The sequence below is a fragment of the Cervus elaphus genome, chromosome 19 (assembly GCF_910594005.1).
Source record: "Cervus elaphus chromosome 19, mCerEla1.1, whole genome shotgun sequence".
Lineage (NCBI taxonomy): Eukaryota > Metazoa > Chordata > Mammalia > Artiodactyla > Cervidae > Cervus > Cervus elaphus.
In genome coordinates, this window is record NC_057833.1 from 31758391 (window position 1) to 31771813 (window position 13423).

At 40.6% G+C, this 13423-nt stretch overlaps 1 long non-coding RNA gene across 1 annotated transcript in view; it reads right to left on the reverse strand.

The window, feature by feature from the left end:
* The window catches only part of LOC122675608, a 45202-nt gene that overhangs the window by 30732 nt on the left and 1047 nt on the right, over nt 1–13423 (reverse strand). The gene's annotated exons all lie outside the window — the stretch shown is intronic.

The window sequence follows — 13423 nt, forward strand, 5'->3', positions numbered from 1 at the left end:
GTAAGAGTAAGGCACGAAAAAGCTACCTGGAAGCTAAGCGTGGGCTTCACTATAAAGTGATCAGGCTGGAAAGTAGCTATTTCCCTGGCTGCTCACATTCTCTACTGCCAACATCTGTAAGTTTGTTTTCCTTGGTTTCCCAAGAGAAGAACCATCCCATTTCTAAGCCTGAAAATCAATCTTCTGACAGCTGTGTGAGGGAAAGAGGCTGGAGTCTAACCATTAACTCTGCAAACTGCCTCAGTGCCCACTCTCAGTAAGACCTCCCTTTCTTTGCTGTTTCTCATGTTTCCCAGTCCAGCCTCTGGGTCAACCGTTCTGAGGAGTAAACGTTTTCAGTCTTCTATTGAGCCAGTGAATTGGAGCCTGGCTATGTAAAGAAGCTGAAGCTCTAATACTTTGGCCACCTGATGCAAAGAGTCGACTCATTGAAAAAGACCCTGATGCCGGGTAAGATTGAGGGTAGGAGGAGAAGGTGGGTGACAGAGGATGAGATGGTTGGATGGCATCATCAACTCAATGGACATGAGTCTGAGCAAACTCCAGGAGATCATGAAGGACAGGGAAGCCCGCGTGCTGCAGTCCATGTGGTCACAAAGAGTCAGACATGACTGAGCGACTGAACAACAAAAACAACATGCAAAGATGAGAAAAAATTCTAGAGGTTTGTCTTAATCCACTCAGGCTGCTATAACAAAGATATCTTAAACTGAATGCTTTAAACAACCAACATTTGTCTCTCACATTTCTGGAGGCTGGGAAGTCTAGATCAAGATGCTAGCAGAGCCCCACAAGGACACACCCAGGATGGCACATACTATGGATCCACTGCCAAAGATCTTTAAAGGATGTTTTAGTAGCTGAACTTGTGGGCATTTTTGAAGCATATTTTTTGCTAAAAAGATGAACACAAGCGAAGATGTCAGGCAAATAAAGAGCAAGAAATGTCTCTTCATCTCAGAAGTTTACTACAAATCCACTGGACACCCTGAAATGTACAGAATCTGAGAGCAAGGTTAAGAAATGGCTGAACAACAAAAATTAGGAATTTGACCATCAATCAAGGTTTACCCTATTTCATAGTATCAGGCAAAATTAAAATTCTGAAGATGACATGAATGGATTTTAGAATATTTAAGGTTAAATGTAAATTCTAGTTAAGTCAGAGGCTTTGTTCTTTGGACTAACTGAGGAAACTGAGGGAAGGTTTGTTTATCATGTTATAAATAGAGTTTTGTTTACTATTCAAAATTAAGTGGTGGTTCTCCTTTAAAAAAAAAATGCCAGCAGATTTGGTATCTGGTGAAAGCCTACTTCCTGGTTCATAGATAATATGTTTTCTCACACTATGTCCTCACACGGTGGAAGGAAGGACAAGGAAACTCTCCTTGACACTAATCCCAAAGATGAAGATTCCACTCTCATGGCTGAATCACTGCCAAAAGGCCCTACCCACTAACAATATCATGTTGTGGGTTAGGACTTACTAATAACATATGATTTTGGAAGTGAAGTAAAGTTGCTCAGTCGTGTCCTACTCTTTGCGACCCCATGGACTGTAGCCTACCAGGCTCCTCCATCCATGGGATTTTCCAGGCAAGAGTACTGGAGTGGGTTGCCATTTCCTTCTCCAGAGGATCTTCCCAACCCAGGGATCAAACCCAGGTCTCCCACATTGCTGGCAGACGCTTTACCGTCTGAGCCACCAGGGAAGTCCTAACAGGGGGACACAAATGTTCAGTCCATAACAAGGTCTTAACTGCCTTCTTATGTTTCATTTTCACACAGACATTTTCATATTTTCAGTCCCACTCATACCTGTGCCTGTTGGGCTTACTTTGAGCTTTCCCAGGATATTGCTGTGAAACCTGGCTTGCTCCTTGAAGTTACCTGCTTACAGGCAGTTAGATCTGAGAAAGTGAAAAACAGTCCTGCTGGCAATCAGACTGTGATATCCCTCCAGAACATAAACAATGTTTCCAAGGGACATGAACAAGGTCACGTAAACAGCCTTTCTGTATAAGGCCATGCCACAGACCGACTAGCCATCTTTTCTTCTAAGTGCTTTCCTACCAATGATATTCCTGGTCTGCTTTCTTCTTTCAGTTTTTGGAAGAAAGATTTCTGAGATATCCAACTGCTGAAATGTCCCCATTTCTCAACAATATCCCACCCAGAAATGGCAGTTCACATCCCTCCTCAGAATCATGCAGCAAAAACCCAACCCTATGAGAATTCTTTCCTGGTGGGAATGCAAACTGAAACAACCACTACGGAGAACAGTACGGAGATTCCTTAAAAAACTGGGAATGAAACTGCCATACGACCCAGCAGTCCTGTAACTGGGCGTATGCCCTGAGGAAACCAGAATTGAAAAAGACACATGTACCCCAATGTTCACTGCAGCACTACTTACAACAGCTAGGACATGGAAACAACCCAGACACACATCAACAGATGAATGGATAAGGAAGTTGTGGTACATATACACAATGGAATATTACTCAAGTATGAAAAGGAATGCGTTTAAGTCAGTTCTAATGAGCTGTGTGATCCTAGAGCCTATTATACAGAGTGAAGTAAGTCAGAAAGAAAAAGACAAATATTGTATATTAACACATATATATATATGGAATCTATAAAGATGGTATGGGCAATCCTCTGTGCAGAGCAGCAAAGGAGACACAAACATAAAGAACAGACTTTTGGACTCAGTGGAAGGAGAGGGTGGGGCAATTTGAGAGAAAAGAATTGAAACATACATATTACCGTACATAAAATAGGTAGCCAGTAAGAGTTTGATGTATGACACAGGGCACAAAGCTGGTGCTCTGTGACGACTTGGAAGGATGGGGAGGGAGGGAGGTGGGAGAGGAATTCAGGAAGGAAGGGTCACACGTATGCCTATGGCCGATTCCTGCTGATGTATGGCAAAAACCATCACAATATTGTAAAGTAATTATCCACTAATTAAAATTAAAAAAAAAAAATTCTTTCCCAATTCTCCCTTCCTGAGATGCTTCCAAGAGTCCTCTGGGCTGTGTTCTCCCTTGCCACAGAAAACCAAACATAACTTTAACTCCAGGTGTGTCCCTGATCATCTCTGTTGGGCGAACATTGACAGAAATCAGCTTTCTGTGGTTTGTTAAGCCCTATGTATCTATTTTCCAGGTTCTAAAATACTGTTGGCCTCTCTCTCTGGGGTGGCCATAAGTTGGATCCTCCTCTTCTACTTGCTGTAAACCAATACTCTAGTGCCTAAAATTAAAATTAAATTCAGATTTCCATCACTTGCAACAAGTTTCTGAGTGTGTTAATGGCAAAAAATCCCGGAATGAATAAATCTGAGATAGCATCTCTCATGCTACATGGATAAGCCATGACTTTGAATGCTGAGTATATGTGTATCTCCAGACCAAGTCCTTCTACAAAGTATCACATGTGCCTAACAAACTCCATCTGTATGTCAAATTCAACAACTGTTGTTGCTGTTCAGTGGCTCAGTCATGTCCGACTCTTTGTGATCCCATGGACTGCAGGGACCCCAGGCTTCCCTGTCCTTTACTATTTTCCAGAATTTGCTCAAACTCATGTCCATTGAGTTGACGATGCCATCCAACCATCTCATCCTCTGTTGTGCCCTTCTCTTCCTGCCCTCAATTTATCCCAGCATCAGTTTTCCAATGAGTGGGCTCTTCACATCAGGTGGCCAAAGTATTGGATCTTCAGCTTCAGCATCAGTCCTTCCAATAATCAGGGTTGATTTCCTCTAGGATTTAACAATGTCAAAACCCAATTCATTCTCTTTTGCCATCACACTTGCTCCCCTTTCTGCATTCTCTATGCCAGTTAATCTACCATTTAATCAGTCACACAAGCCAGACACTGGAAACTCATTCTATATTATTTCCACTTTTTCATCTCCAAACATCCTATCACCATGTTCTGACAAATTTACCTCTTAAATACTTCTTGAATTTGTCCAGTTCCTCTGTCCTTAACACTGCTGCTCTGTTTCAAAGTCTTTATCATCTACCACCTAGAATAATACAGCTTCTGTTTTCTCTACCTCCTGGGAAGCAACCCTTATTTCATACTGCTGTTGCTAGAAGTTACCATTAAAATGCAAATCTGATGTTTATGCTACTACTTATCAATGGCTTCCTCCTGGCTACAGGATAATGTCTAAGCTCCTTATCAAGACAAACAAAACCCTCCTGGGCCTGGTCCCTGTCCATTTCTCCAGTCTAAAAACACATCCAACTTCAAATTTCACACTTTATCCCAGAAATACCAAATCTGTTGTTTCTCTTCCCCTTTGGATATGTATTTCTTCTGGCCAACAAACATCCCCATCTTTGTAACATGACTGATTCCTACTAATCTTCCAACAAGCCCTGCCTGCCCTGCACTCCCCAGCTCAGATAACATTTGTCTGACCCAGAAAGTTTCTCACGGCCGGGGGCTTTCTTTTTTTCTACTTTGTATTTCCCAGTGAGGAGCACACACACAGGCACATAACATGCATTCTGTAAATAATTCTTCTCACTTAAAAATAAAATGCTATAACTATATGATATTTTTTGTAAGCCTCACAGTAACCACATAGGAAAAACCTGTAGTAGATACACAGAAGATCATAATAAAGGAGTCAAAGCCTACTGCCATAAAGAGTTATCAAATCACAATAGAAGACAGCAAGAGGGCACTCAAGGAACAAAGGATCTACAGAAAGTCAGAACACAATCAACAAAATGGAAATAGGAAGTCCCCACCTGTCAATAACTACTTTCAACATAATGGATTAAATTCTCCAATCAAAAGACACGGAATGGGAGTTCACTGGTAAGCTAATGGTTAGCATTCCACGCTTTCACTGCTATGGTTTGGGTTTGATCCCTGTTCAAGAAACTGAGATTCTGAGAGCCACATTCCCACCCCTCCAACCAAAAAAAGACAAGACAAGAAAGGGATGAATGGATAAAAGAAACCCAGTGATGTGCTGCCCAAAGAGTTTCAGTTTAGCCTTAAGGACACATACAGGCTGAAAGTGAAGAGATGGAAAAAGCTATTCTAAACAAACAGCAATCAAAAAAAGAAAGCAAAGACAAATTCTAGCAAAAATAGATTCTAAGCTAAAAATAGTCAAAAGAGACAAAAGTTATTATATAAAGATAAAAGCATCAATTCATCAAGAAGACACAGCAATATTAAATATTTATGCACCCAATATCGGAGCACCTAAATATATAAAGCAAGCACTAACTGAACTAAAAAAAGAAACAGCAATACAGTTATAGTTGGGGAATGTCTCTTTAAAGAATTCAGCAAAAATTTTTTATTGATGTATAGGTGATTTATAATATTGTATTAGTTTCAGGGTACAGAAAAAATGATTCAATTATATTGTTGTAGATTATTTTCCATTATAGGTTATAAGATATTGAATAGGGTTCCCTGTGCATTATAGGTTATAAGATATTGAATACAGTTCCCTGAAAATCCTTATTGCCTGTCTATTTTAAGTATAGTAGCTTATATCTGTTAATCTCATACTCCTAATTTATCACTCCCCCTGTCCCTTTCCCTTCTAGTAACCATAAGTTTGTTTTCTATGTCTGTGAATCTGTTTCTGTTTTGTATATTGACTCCTTTGTGTTATTTTTTAGACTCCACATTTAAGTGATCTCATATTTGTCTTGGTCTGATTTCACTAAGTATAATAATCTCTAGGTCCATCAATGTTGCTGCAAATCGCATTGTTTCATTCTTTTTATGGCTGAGTAATATTCCATTGTGTATACATATATCTATTTGTTGCTGTTCAGTTGCTCAGTTGTGTCTGACTCTTTGTGACCCCATGGACTGCAGCATGCCAGGCTTCCCTGTCCTTCACCATCTTCCAGAGCTTGCTCAAACTCACGTCCATTGAGTCAGTGATGCCATCCAACCATCTCATCCTCTGTCGTCCCCTTCTCCTCCTGCCTTCAATCTTTCCCAGCATCAGGGTCTTTTCTAATGAGTCAGCTCTTCCGATCAGATGGCCAAAGTACTGGAGCTTCAACTTCAGCATCAGTCCTTCCAATGAGTATTCAGGGTTGATCTCCTTTAGGATGGACTGGTTTGATCTCCTTGCGGTCCAAGGAACTCTCAAGAGTCTTCTCCAGAACCACAGTTCAAAAGCATCGACACTTCGGTGCTCAACCTTCTTTATGGTCCAACAGTCACATCCGCACATGACTACTGGAAAAACCATAGCTTTGACTATATGGACTTTTGTCAGCAAAGTGATGTCTCTGTTATCTATCTATATGTATATCTAGATATACATATAGATAGATATCACTTCTTAATTCACTCATCGTGGATAGACATTTAAGTAGTTTCTATGTTTTGGCTATTGTGAATAGTACTGCTATGAACATAGGGGTGCACGTATAATTGTGAGTTACAGTTTTGTCCAGGCATATTCCCGGGAATGGGATAGCTGGATCACATGGTCATTCTATTTTTAGTTTTCTGTGGAACCATACTGTTTGGAAAGCAGTTTTTAAGTTGGACGCATTTCTGTCTCAAGTCGGGATTTTGTTCATAAGGAAGAAGGTTAGATATATTATACAGGGAACTGAAAATCTCAGTCTCAATGATTTTAATTTTAACCTCTAATTTTCAGAGGTCCTTACAGAAATCAAAATTAATTAGCCAAAGAAACGAGAAATGTTAATAGTGATAAGCTTAGAAAATGTGACTGAATTACCTGTTGTTTAGTTGCTAAGTCATGTACAACCCTCGCAACCCCATGGTCTATAGCCCTCCAGACTCCTCTCTCCATGAGATTTCCCAGGCAAGAATACTGGAGTGGGTTGCCATTTCCTTCTCCACTGAATTACTTCGTTGTACTCAATAATGTTTTGTTTTTCCTTGAAAAATTAGACCTCTCAATTAGTTTAATATTACAAGCCAGATAAATTAACAAAAGCTCAGTAACTTCTCTCTCCCACCCCATAAACCTGGCTGTTTTGTTTTGTAAGTCTTCCTTCTTTTTGTAAGCTAGCAAAGACTAAGAGATGCAAAATTCCTTAAGGTGCAAATTTTTGGAATTTTATTTGTAACAAAATTTAAAATATTTGAAAATTTTTAAAAATGTAACTTCATCTTCCATAATCAATGAAAGAAAAAAAGTGGGAAGTGGGTTTTTCCAGGTTAATTGTAACTAAAGAAACATGACAAGTAGGCTTGACTATAGACCTTACTTCAATCTTGTTTTTCAGCAAACTGAAAAAAAGGACATGTGTGAGACAGAAATTTGTGTCTTTGATGACATTAGGGAATAACTGTTCTTTTTGCTAGGTATGAAAATGAAATGTGTTTACATAAGAAGATGTCCATATTTTATAGAGAATTGTGTAGGAGTAAAATACCTGGGATTTCCTCAAAAAGCTTGAAAAAGAAAAAAAAAAGAAAGGAGGGAGGGAAGGCAGGATAACCAAAGGAAAAAAAAAAGACAAGTAGTATATGGTTTAGTAATTATTGAAAATGTGATGATGAGTATATGAGAGTACATTTATTCTTCTCTCTATTATATACATTTGGAAAATCTATAAAAGACAATATTCAAGAAAAATATCCAAAAGACAAGCAGATTAAAAATGGAAACAATAAATTTAAGTGAGATTACTGACCAAGTAAACTATCCTTTGAATATGCCAAACCTCATCATTTTTAAGAGTGAATCAATGATACACAATCCATAAAAATTCTCAAAGGGATTTTACATCTGTAAAGCACAGAAAAATCATGATCTACATTCCTTTTGATGTTCCTCTTTAAATCATTTTTCTTTTCTTAATGACTTCAAAGTACCCAAAAATCTTGTAGCTTTAAGGGTAACTGAGCTAAGCTTGTTTTGATGTTACCCTTCCCCTTAAGACTTCACATCAGTTTTCCTATTTCAAAACAGATTTAACATTTCAAAACATATTTGAGGGGGAAATTGAATATGAGAGGAATGCCTGGTAAATAATCTTTACTATTAAACATACTTTGAACACATAAAATGGACTAAACCTTGTACAAATATTTACACTGCGTAAGGATTTCATGCATCCTTTCCTTTTGTGCTTCATTCTTATAGTAAATGTTAGGTGATCATTCTGTCAGCACTGTGCCAGGCAAGCTTTAGGGATTAGCAGTCAACGAGACAGACATTTCTTACCTTCACTAAGCATACAGTCTACTGAGGAAGACCCCAGAGAATTCCTAACCACTTCTGCTAGAAGGTGGTGTTTTACTGTGATTAGCAACCATTATAAATAATCATATCTTTTGATTTTTTCACTCCCATTGCCAACAGGAAAAGCAATGCTAGTCAGTTTAGACTAATCGAAGTTTGAAACAGGTAAACTCTGGATATTCCTGATCATCAAAAGTGATGCCGTGTAGGGCCCTGTGGGGCTCCTGGGAACAGAGTCTTTCTGGGCCCCTGCCCCCACTTCTTTGATCATAGGAAACAGATTTCATTCAGCCTTCATGACCTTCTTTGAGTTCCAATGGGCAGATTCAAGTAGTTATTAATTAAGGAAGGGAGGGGACAGGAGACCAGGAGAAACACTGAAGAGCAGACTTGGGGCAAGGACCTGTTTCCCCAAAATGGATGCACACAGCAATGTGTTTGAGTTGTTTTGCACAAACTGAAACCCTCTCTAGGTGGGAGAAGTTAACGATGATGACGGTATGCTACCTACAAACATGCAGACACCAGATGAATTGGACCTGAAGGTTGACAATGCTGATTCCTACTTACCTCACCACTAACCCACCAGAAGAATATCCGTAAACTGATCACACCCTCTTGGAAAATACAAACCTTCTCACTATCTTCCCCAAGGGAAGGACACATGATTTTGAGGGTGTCTCCCTTTGCCTGGCAAAGCAATAAAGTTATCCTTTTCTACTTCACCCAAAACTCTGTCCCAAGATTTGATTCATTGGAGTACAGAGAAGCTGAGCTTTTGGCATCAAAAGCAGCTCCCATAGTCACCATTTAGAATGTGGTACCACTTGGTGTAAGACATGAGAAAAGCTACATGAAAATACTGCAAGAAAATTATAGCTCTAACTGAATTATATAGATTCTCAGTGTGGCCTGATAAGATTGCTACACACTTGGTGCACCTGGCAGTCCCATGGATCTCTCTTTTGCTTCAACAGTGTTTGGATGGAACAGACGGAGAGATGCCTTTTGTTCCAGCCTCTGACTACCCTCCAACCTTTTTTTCCAGTTGCAACCTCTGGAATCAGCCACTCAGCTATCCTTGGTCACCAGGACCAGCCAACACCATTTTTTGAGCTTAATTCCTCATTACCAATCAACCGTGAGCTCCCAGATTCGCCAGAATTATTCTACCAAGGTGGAGGCCACCATCAACCATCTGGTCAACCTACATTTGGCCTCCTAATCCCATCTCTGTCTGGGGTTCTATTGATACTTTGACTGCAAGGACGTGGTTCTGGAGGACATGAGCCACTTTTTTCATGAATTGGACAAAGAGAAGCACAAGGACACCAAGGATCTCTTGAAAAGGCAAAACCAGCACGGCAGCCGCACCCTCTTGCAGAATGTGCAAATGCCGTCTCAAGACGAGTAGGGTAAAACCCAGAACACTATGGAAGCCGCAACTCTCTAGCAGAAGAACTTGAACCACCCTTTCAGATCTGCATGCCCTGGGCTCTGCCCCTGCAGGCTCCCACCTTTGTGGGAAAAGCTACTTCCTGGAAAAGTAGATGAAACTCATCAAGAAGATGGGTGACCACCTGACCCACCTTCACAGTTCTGGCTGGACCCCAGGCTGGGTGGGCAAGTATTTCTTGGAAAGGTTCACCCTCAAGCACAACTGGGCTTCCCAGGTGGGGCTAGTGGTAAAGAACCTGACTGCCAATGCAAGAGACATGAGACTCGGGTTCAATCCCTGGGTTGGGAAGATCCCCTGAAGGAGGGCATGGCAACCCACTCTAGTATTCTTGCCTGGAGAATTCCATGGACAGAGGAGCCTGGCGGGCTACAGTCTATGGGGTCACAAAGAGTCGGACACAACTGAAATGACTTAGCATGCAAGCACAACTAGGAGCCTCCAAGCCCAGAAGCCTTTAAGGAGCCCCTCTGGTGTTAGGACTTCTGCCTGAAGCCCCCCTCTGCAGCCAATAGGCAGTTTTGGATCCCTGGATCCAAAAACCTGGATCCCTCTCCCAAGCCTTGGACCAAATGCAACGGGTGTATAAATTTATCCCTTGTCTTAGTCAGTGATGAAAAATGATTCTTCTATAAGAAATTATCCCCAAAACTTATCAACTTAACACAACAAAGGTGTGTTTCTTGCTCTTGTTACATCTGCTTTGTGTCCTGAGAGCTCTCCAGACAGAGGAAGAGAGGGCTAGAGAAGCAAGCACCAGAAATGAACTGCCTCCCGGTAGGACTAACACAGCATGTCGACTGACATTTCAATGACCAAAGCAAGTTATCTGACTCCACCCAACTTCAGTGGGATGAGGGGTGAAATATATGCCTTAGTGTAGAGAGCACCAGAAATTGGGAGATTGTTGACATTAGTAATGCCCACCATAGACCTAAACAATCATTGAGTTTTCTTCCCAGGGATATCAAATATACTTTCTAACTAGGGAAATGCTTTTTTCATCCTCTATTAATCTCAATTTCCCTTGACATGGCTTAGCCTCTTCACAGGAGAGTCATCACATTCCAGTGTTATTTAATTACCTATCTCCTCTAATGTAAAGACTAGCAAGGTAATGACCATGTCCATCTTGCTTATACTGTATCCCCAGAACCTAGCACAGTGCTGAACATAAGGTAGATAAGCAGGGAATAATTTTATTGAAGCTTTATGCAAGATGCTGTGCTAAGCAGGGAGATGGAACAGACTGGAAAATAACAAAACCAGAATTCAAAGCCTGTGAAGAGATGATATGATAAACAGGGGTAAAGTCAAATTTTGTCAGGACAGAAGCTTATGAAAATTGGGGGGACCAATTTAAGAAAAAGAACAAAATTATAAATGCAAAATTAAGTACCTTATCCTAGAAGAGGTTCATGCAGTGGCAGGGACTTGAAGCTTAAAGCTTCACCATTTCCACAATAAATGCATCTTTGACGGTAAGAGGATAAATGCACCAAATACTATAAAATCTCAGAAGAGTGATCAGAGATCTCTGCTAGGAAAAAATCAAAGATTTCATAGAAATGAGAAAAGTGCAAGCATGATCTTATAGATAGAAACAAAGGAAAGGAATTGCAGGTGGAAGAAACATACTGAAACACACAAAAAAGAAAGAGTTAGATCTATCTAGTTCAGTCGTTCAGTCATGTCCGACTCTTTGTGACCCCATGGACTGCAGAAGACCAGGCTCCCCTGTCCAGCACCAACTCCTGGAGCTTGCTCAAACTCATGTCCATCCAATCGGTAATGCCATCCAACCATCTAATCCTCTATGGTCCCCTTCTCCTCCTGCCTTCAATCTTTCCCAGCATCTGGGTCTTTTCAAATGAATCAGTTCTTCGCATCAGGTGGCCAAAGTATTGGAGCTTCAGCATCAGTGTCTATCTATGGAATAGTGAAAAGTACTGTACTGTTTAACTAAGGAGAGGTTGGGTGGGGAAAGCCTTAAAGGCTAGTGGTTCTCAGAGTGTGATCCTATACCAGCAGCAGCATCACCCGAGAACTTGTTAGAAACGCTTGATTGATGCTTTTGAACTGTGGTGTTGGAGAGACTCTTGAGAGTCCCTTGGACTGCAAGGAGATCAAATCAGTCAATCCTAAAGGAAATCAACCCTGAATATTCATTAAAAGGACTGATGCTGAAGTTGAAGCTCCAATACTTCGGCCACCTGATGCGAAGAGCCGGCGCATTAGAAAAGACCCTGATGCTGGGAAAGATTGAAGGCAAGAGGAGGCGGGGACAACAGAGGATGAGGTGGTTGGATGGCATCACTGACTCAATGGACATGAGTTTGAGCAAGCTCTGGGAGATGGTGAAGGACAGGGAAGCCTGGTGTGCTGCAGTCCATGGGGTCACAAAGATTCAGACACAACTGAGCAATTGAACAACAACAGGCTCCATCTCAGACTTACTCAATTAGACACCCCCGAGCTAGAACACAGGGCTCTATACTTTAACAATCACCTCCTAGTGATGCTGATGCAGTTAAAGTTAGAACACCTTAGGAAGTTACTTGAACATCAGATGAAGTTATTCTCAGAAATTTCATTTCAGGCTGTTATACAAAATGGAGAGAAATAAGAAAAAAGAATTATGTCAGAGAAAAAGTTTTCCTCATCTTACATCACATCTCACAAAATAAATTACAGATCAATTAAAAAGTTAAAGTAAAAAATGCAACCAGATCTTGTGTAAGAGAAAAGGTTATTTCATAGTAAGGCCAACAATAGAACTTGTAAAGGAAAAGATTAATCGACTTGATTTCACAACAATTTTAAATGTTTGTGCCATTAAAGAAAGTAAAAAGTAAAAACAAACCAGGAAGAAACACACATAACATATATCTCAGATAAAACATTTAAAACCTTAATTTTTTTAAAAAAAGGACAAACTTAGAAAAATGGGCAAAAGACATAAACTGATCCTTCACAAAAGAAATACAAATGGCCAAGAATCGTATGAGAAAATATTCAAGTTTACAAAAAAATAAAGTGCTCAGGTTTTTGGCAAATTATGCTCAGAGCCTGAGATTCTTTGCCAGTAATTTATTTTACAGAAGCTCACTGTGGGAATTATCTTATTATTCACAAGCCAATAGAAAACAGGTTAATATCTCTTAAGTCAATGAAGAAACATACTCCAAACCAAAGACAGATTGATTACACTACTGTCCCAGGCAGAGAAGAGGTGAAAGAAATAAAGTCCAAATTGAGTTGAGGTGTACCTTTTCTATGAGCTTGTTCTCAGTAGAGTCGGCTTAGCCAACAGTGAGCTGATGTCCAGCTGCCGCCAGCGCGAAAAGGCTCTCGAGGCCAGAGCACAACGCTAGTGGAAGCAAGGCTTGGCAGGCAAAACCACCTCCTCTTTCCCAGGCCCGCCGCCTGGTTTTCATCACTGCAGGCAAAGAGGAGCCTTAAAAGTGGTTCCACACCACCCCCTCGTGGCCTCCACCGTATCCGGTCAAGAAACAACCCTCCCGGAGAGCGTGGAATGAAAGGGACTGTTCTTTACAAATTCCAGAAACCTGTGTCAATTCCCTATTCCGTGCCATACCTAACTATACTAGGATTAAAAGGAGCCTCTAAACCTCTTCGTACTTTATTCAGGCCATGCCAGCATTCGTAAATATTCATTTGGGCTGAGCACACACATAAACGTTATGAGATTGTAAAAATTGAGCCTCACACAC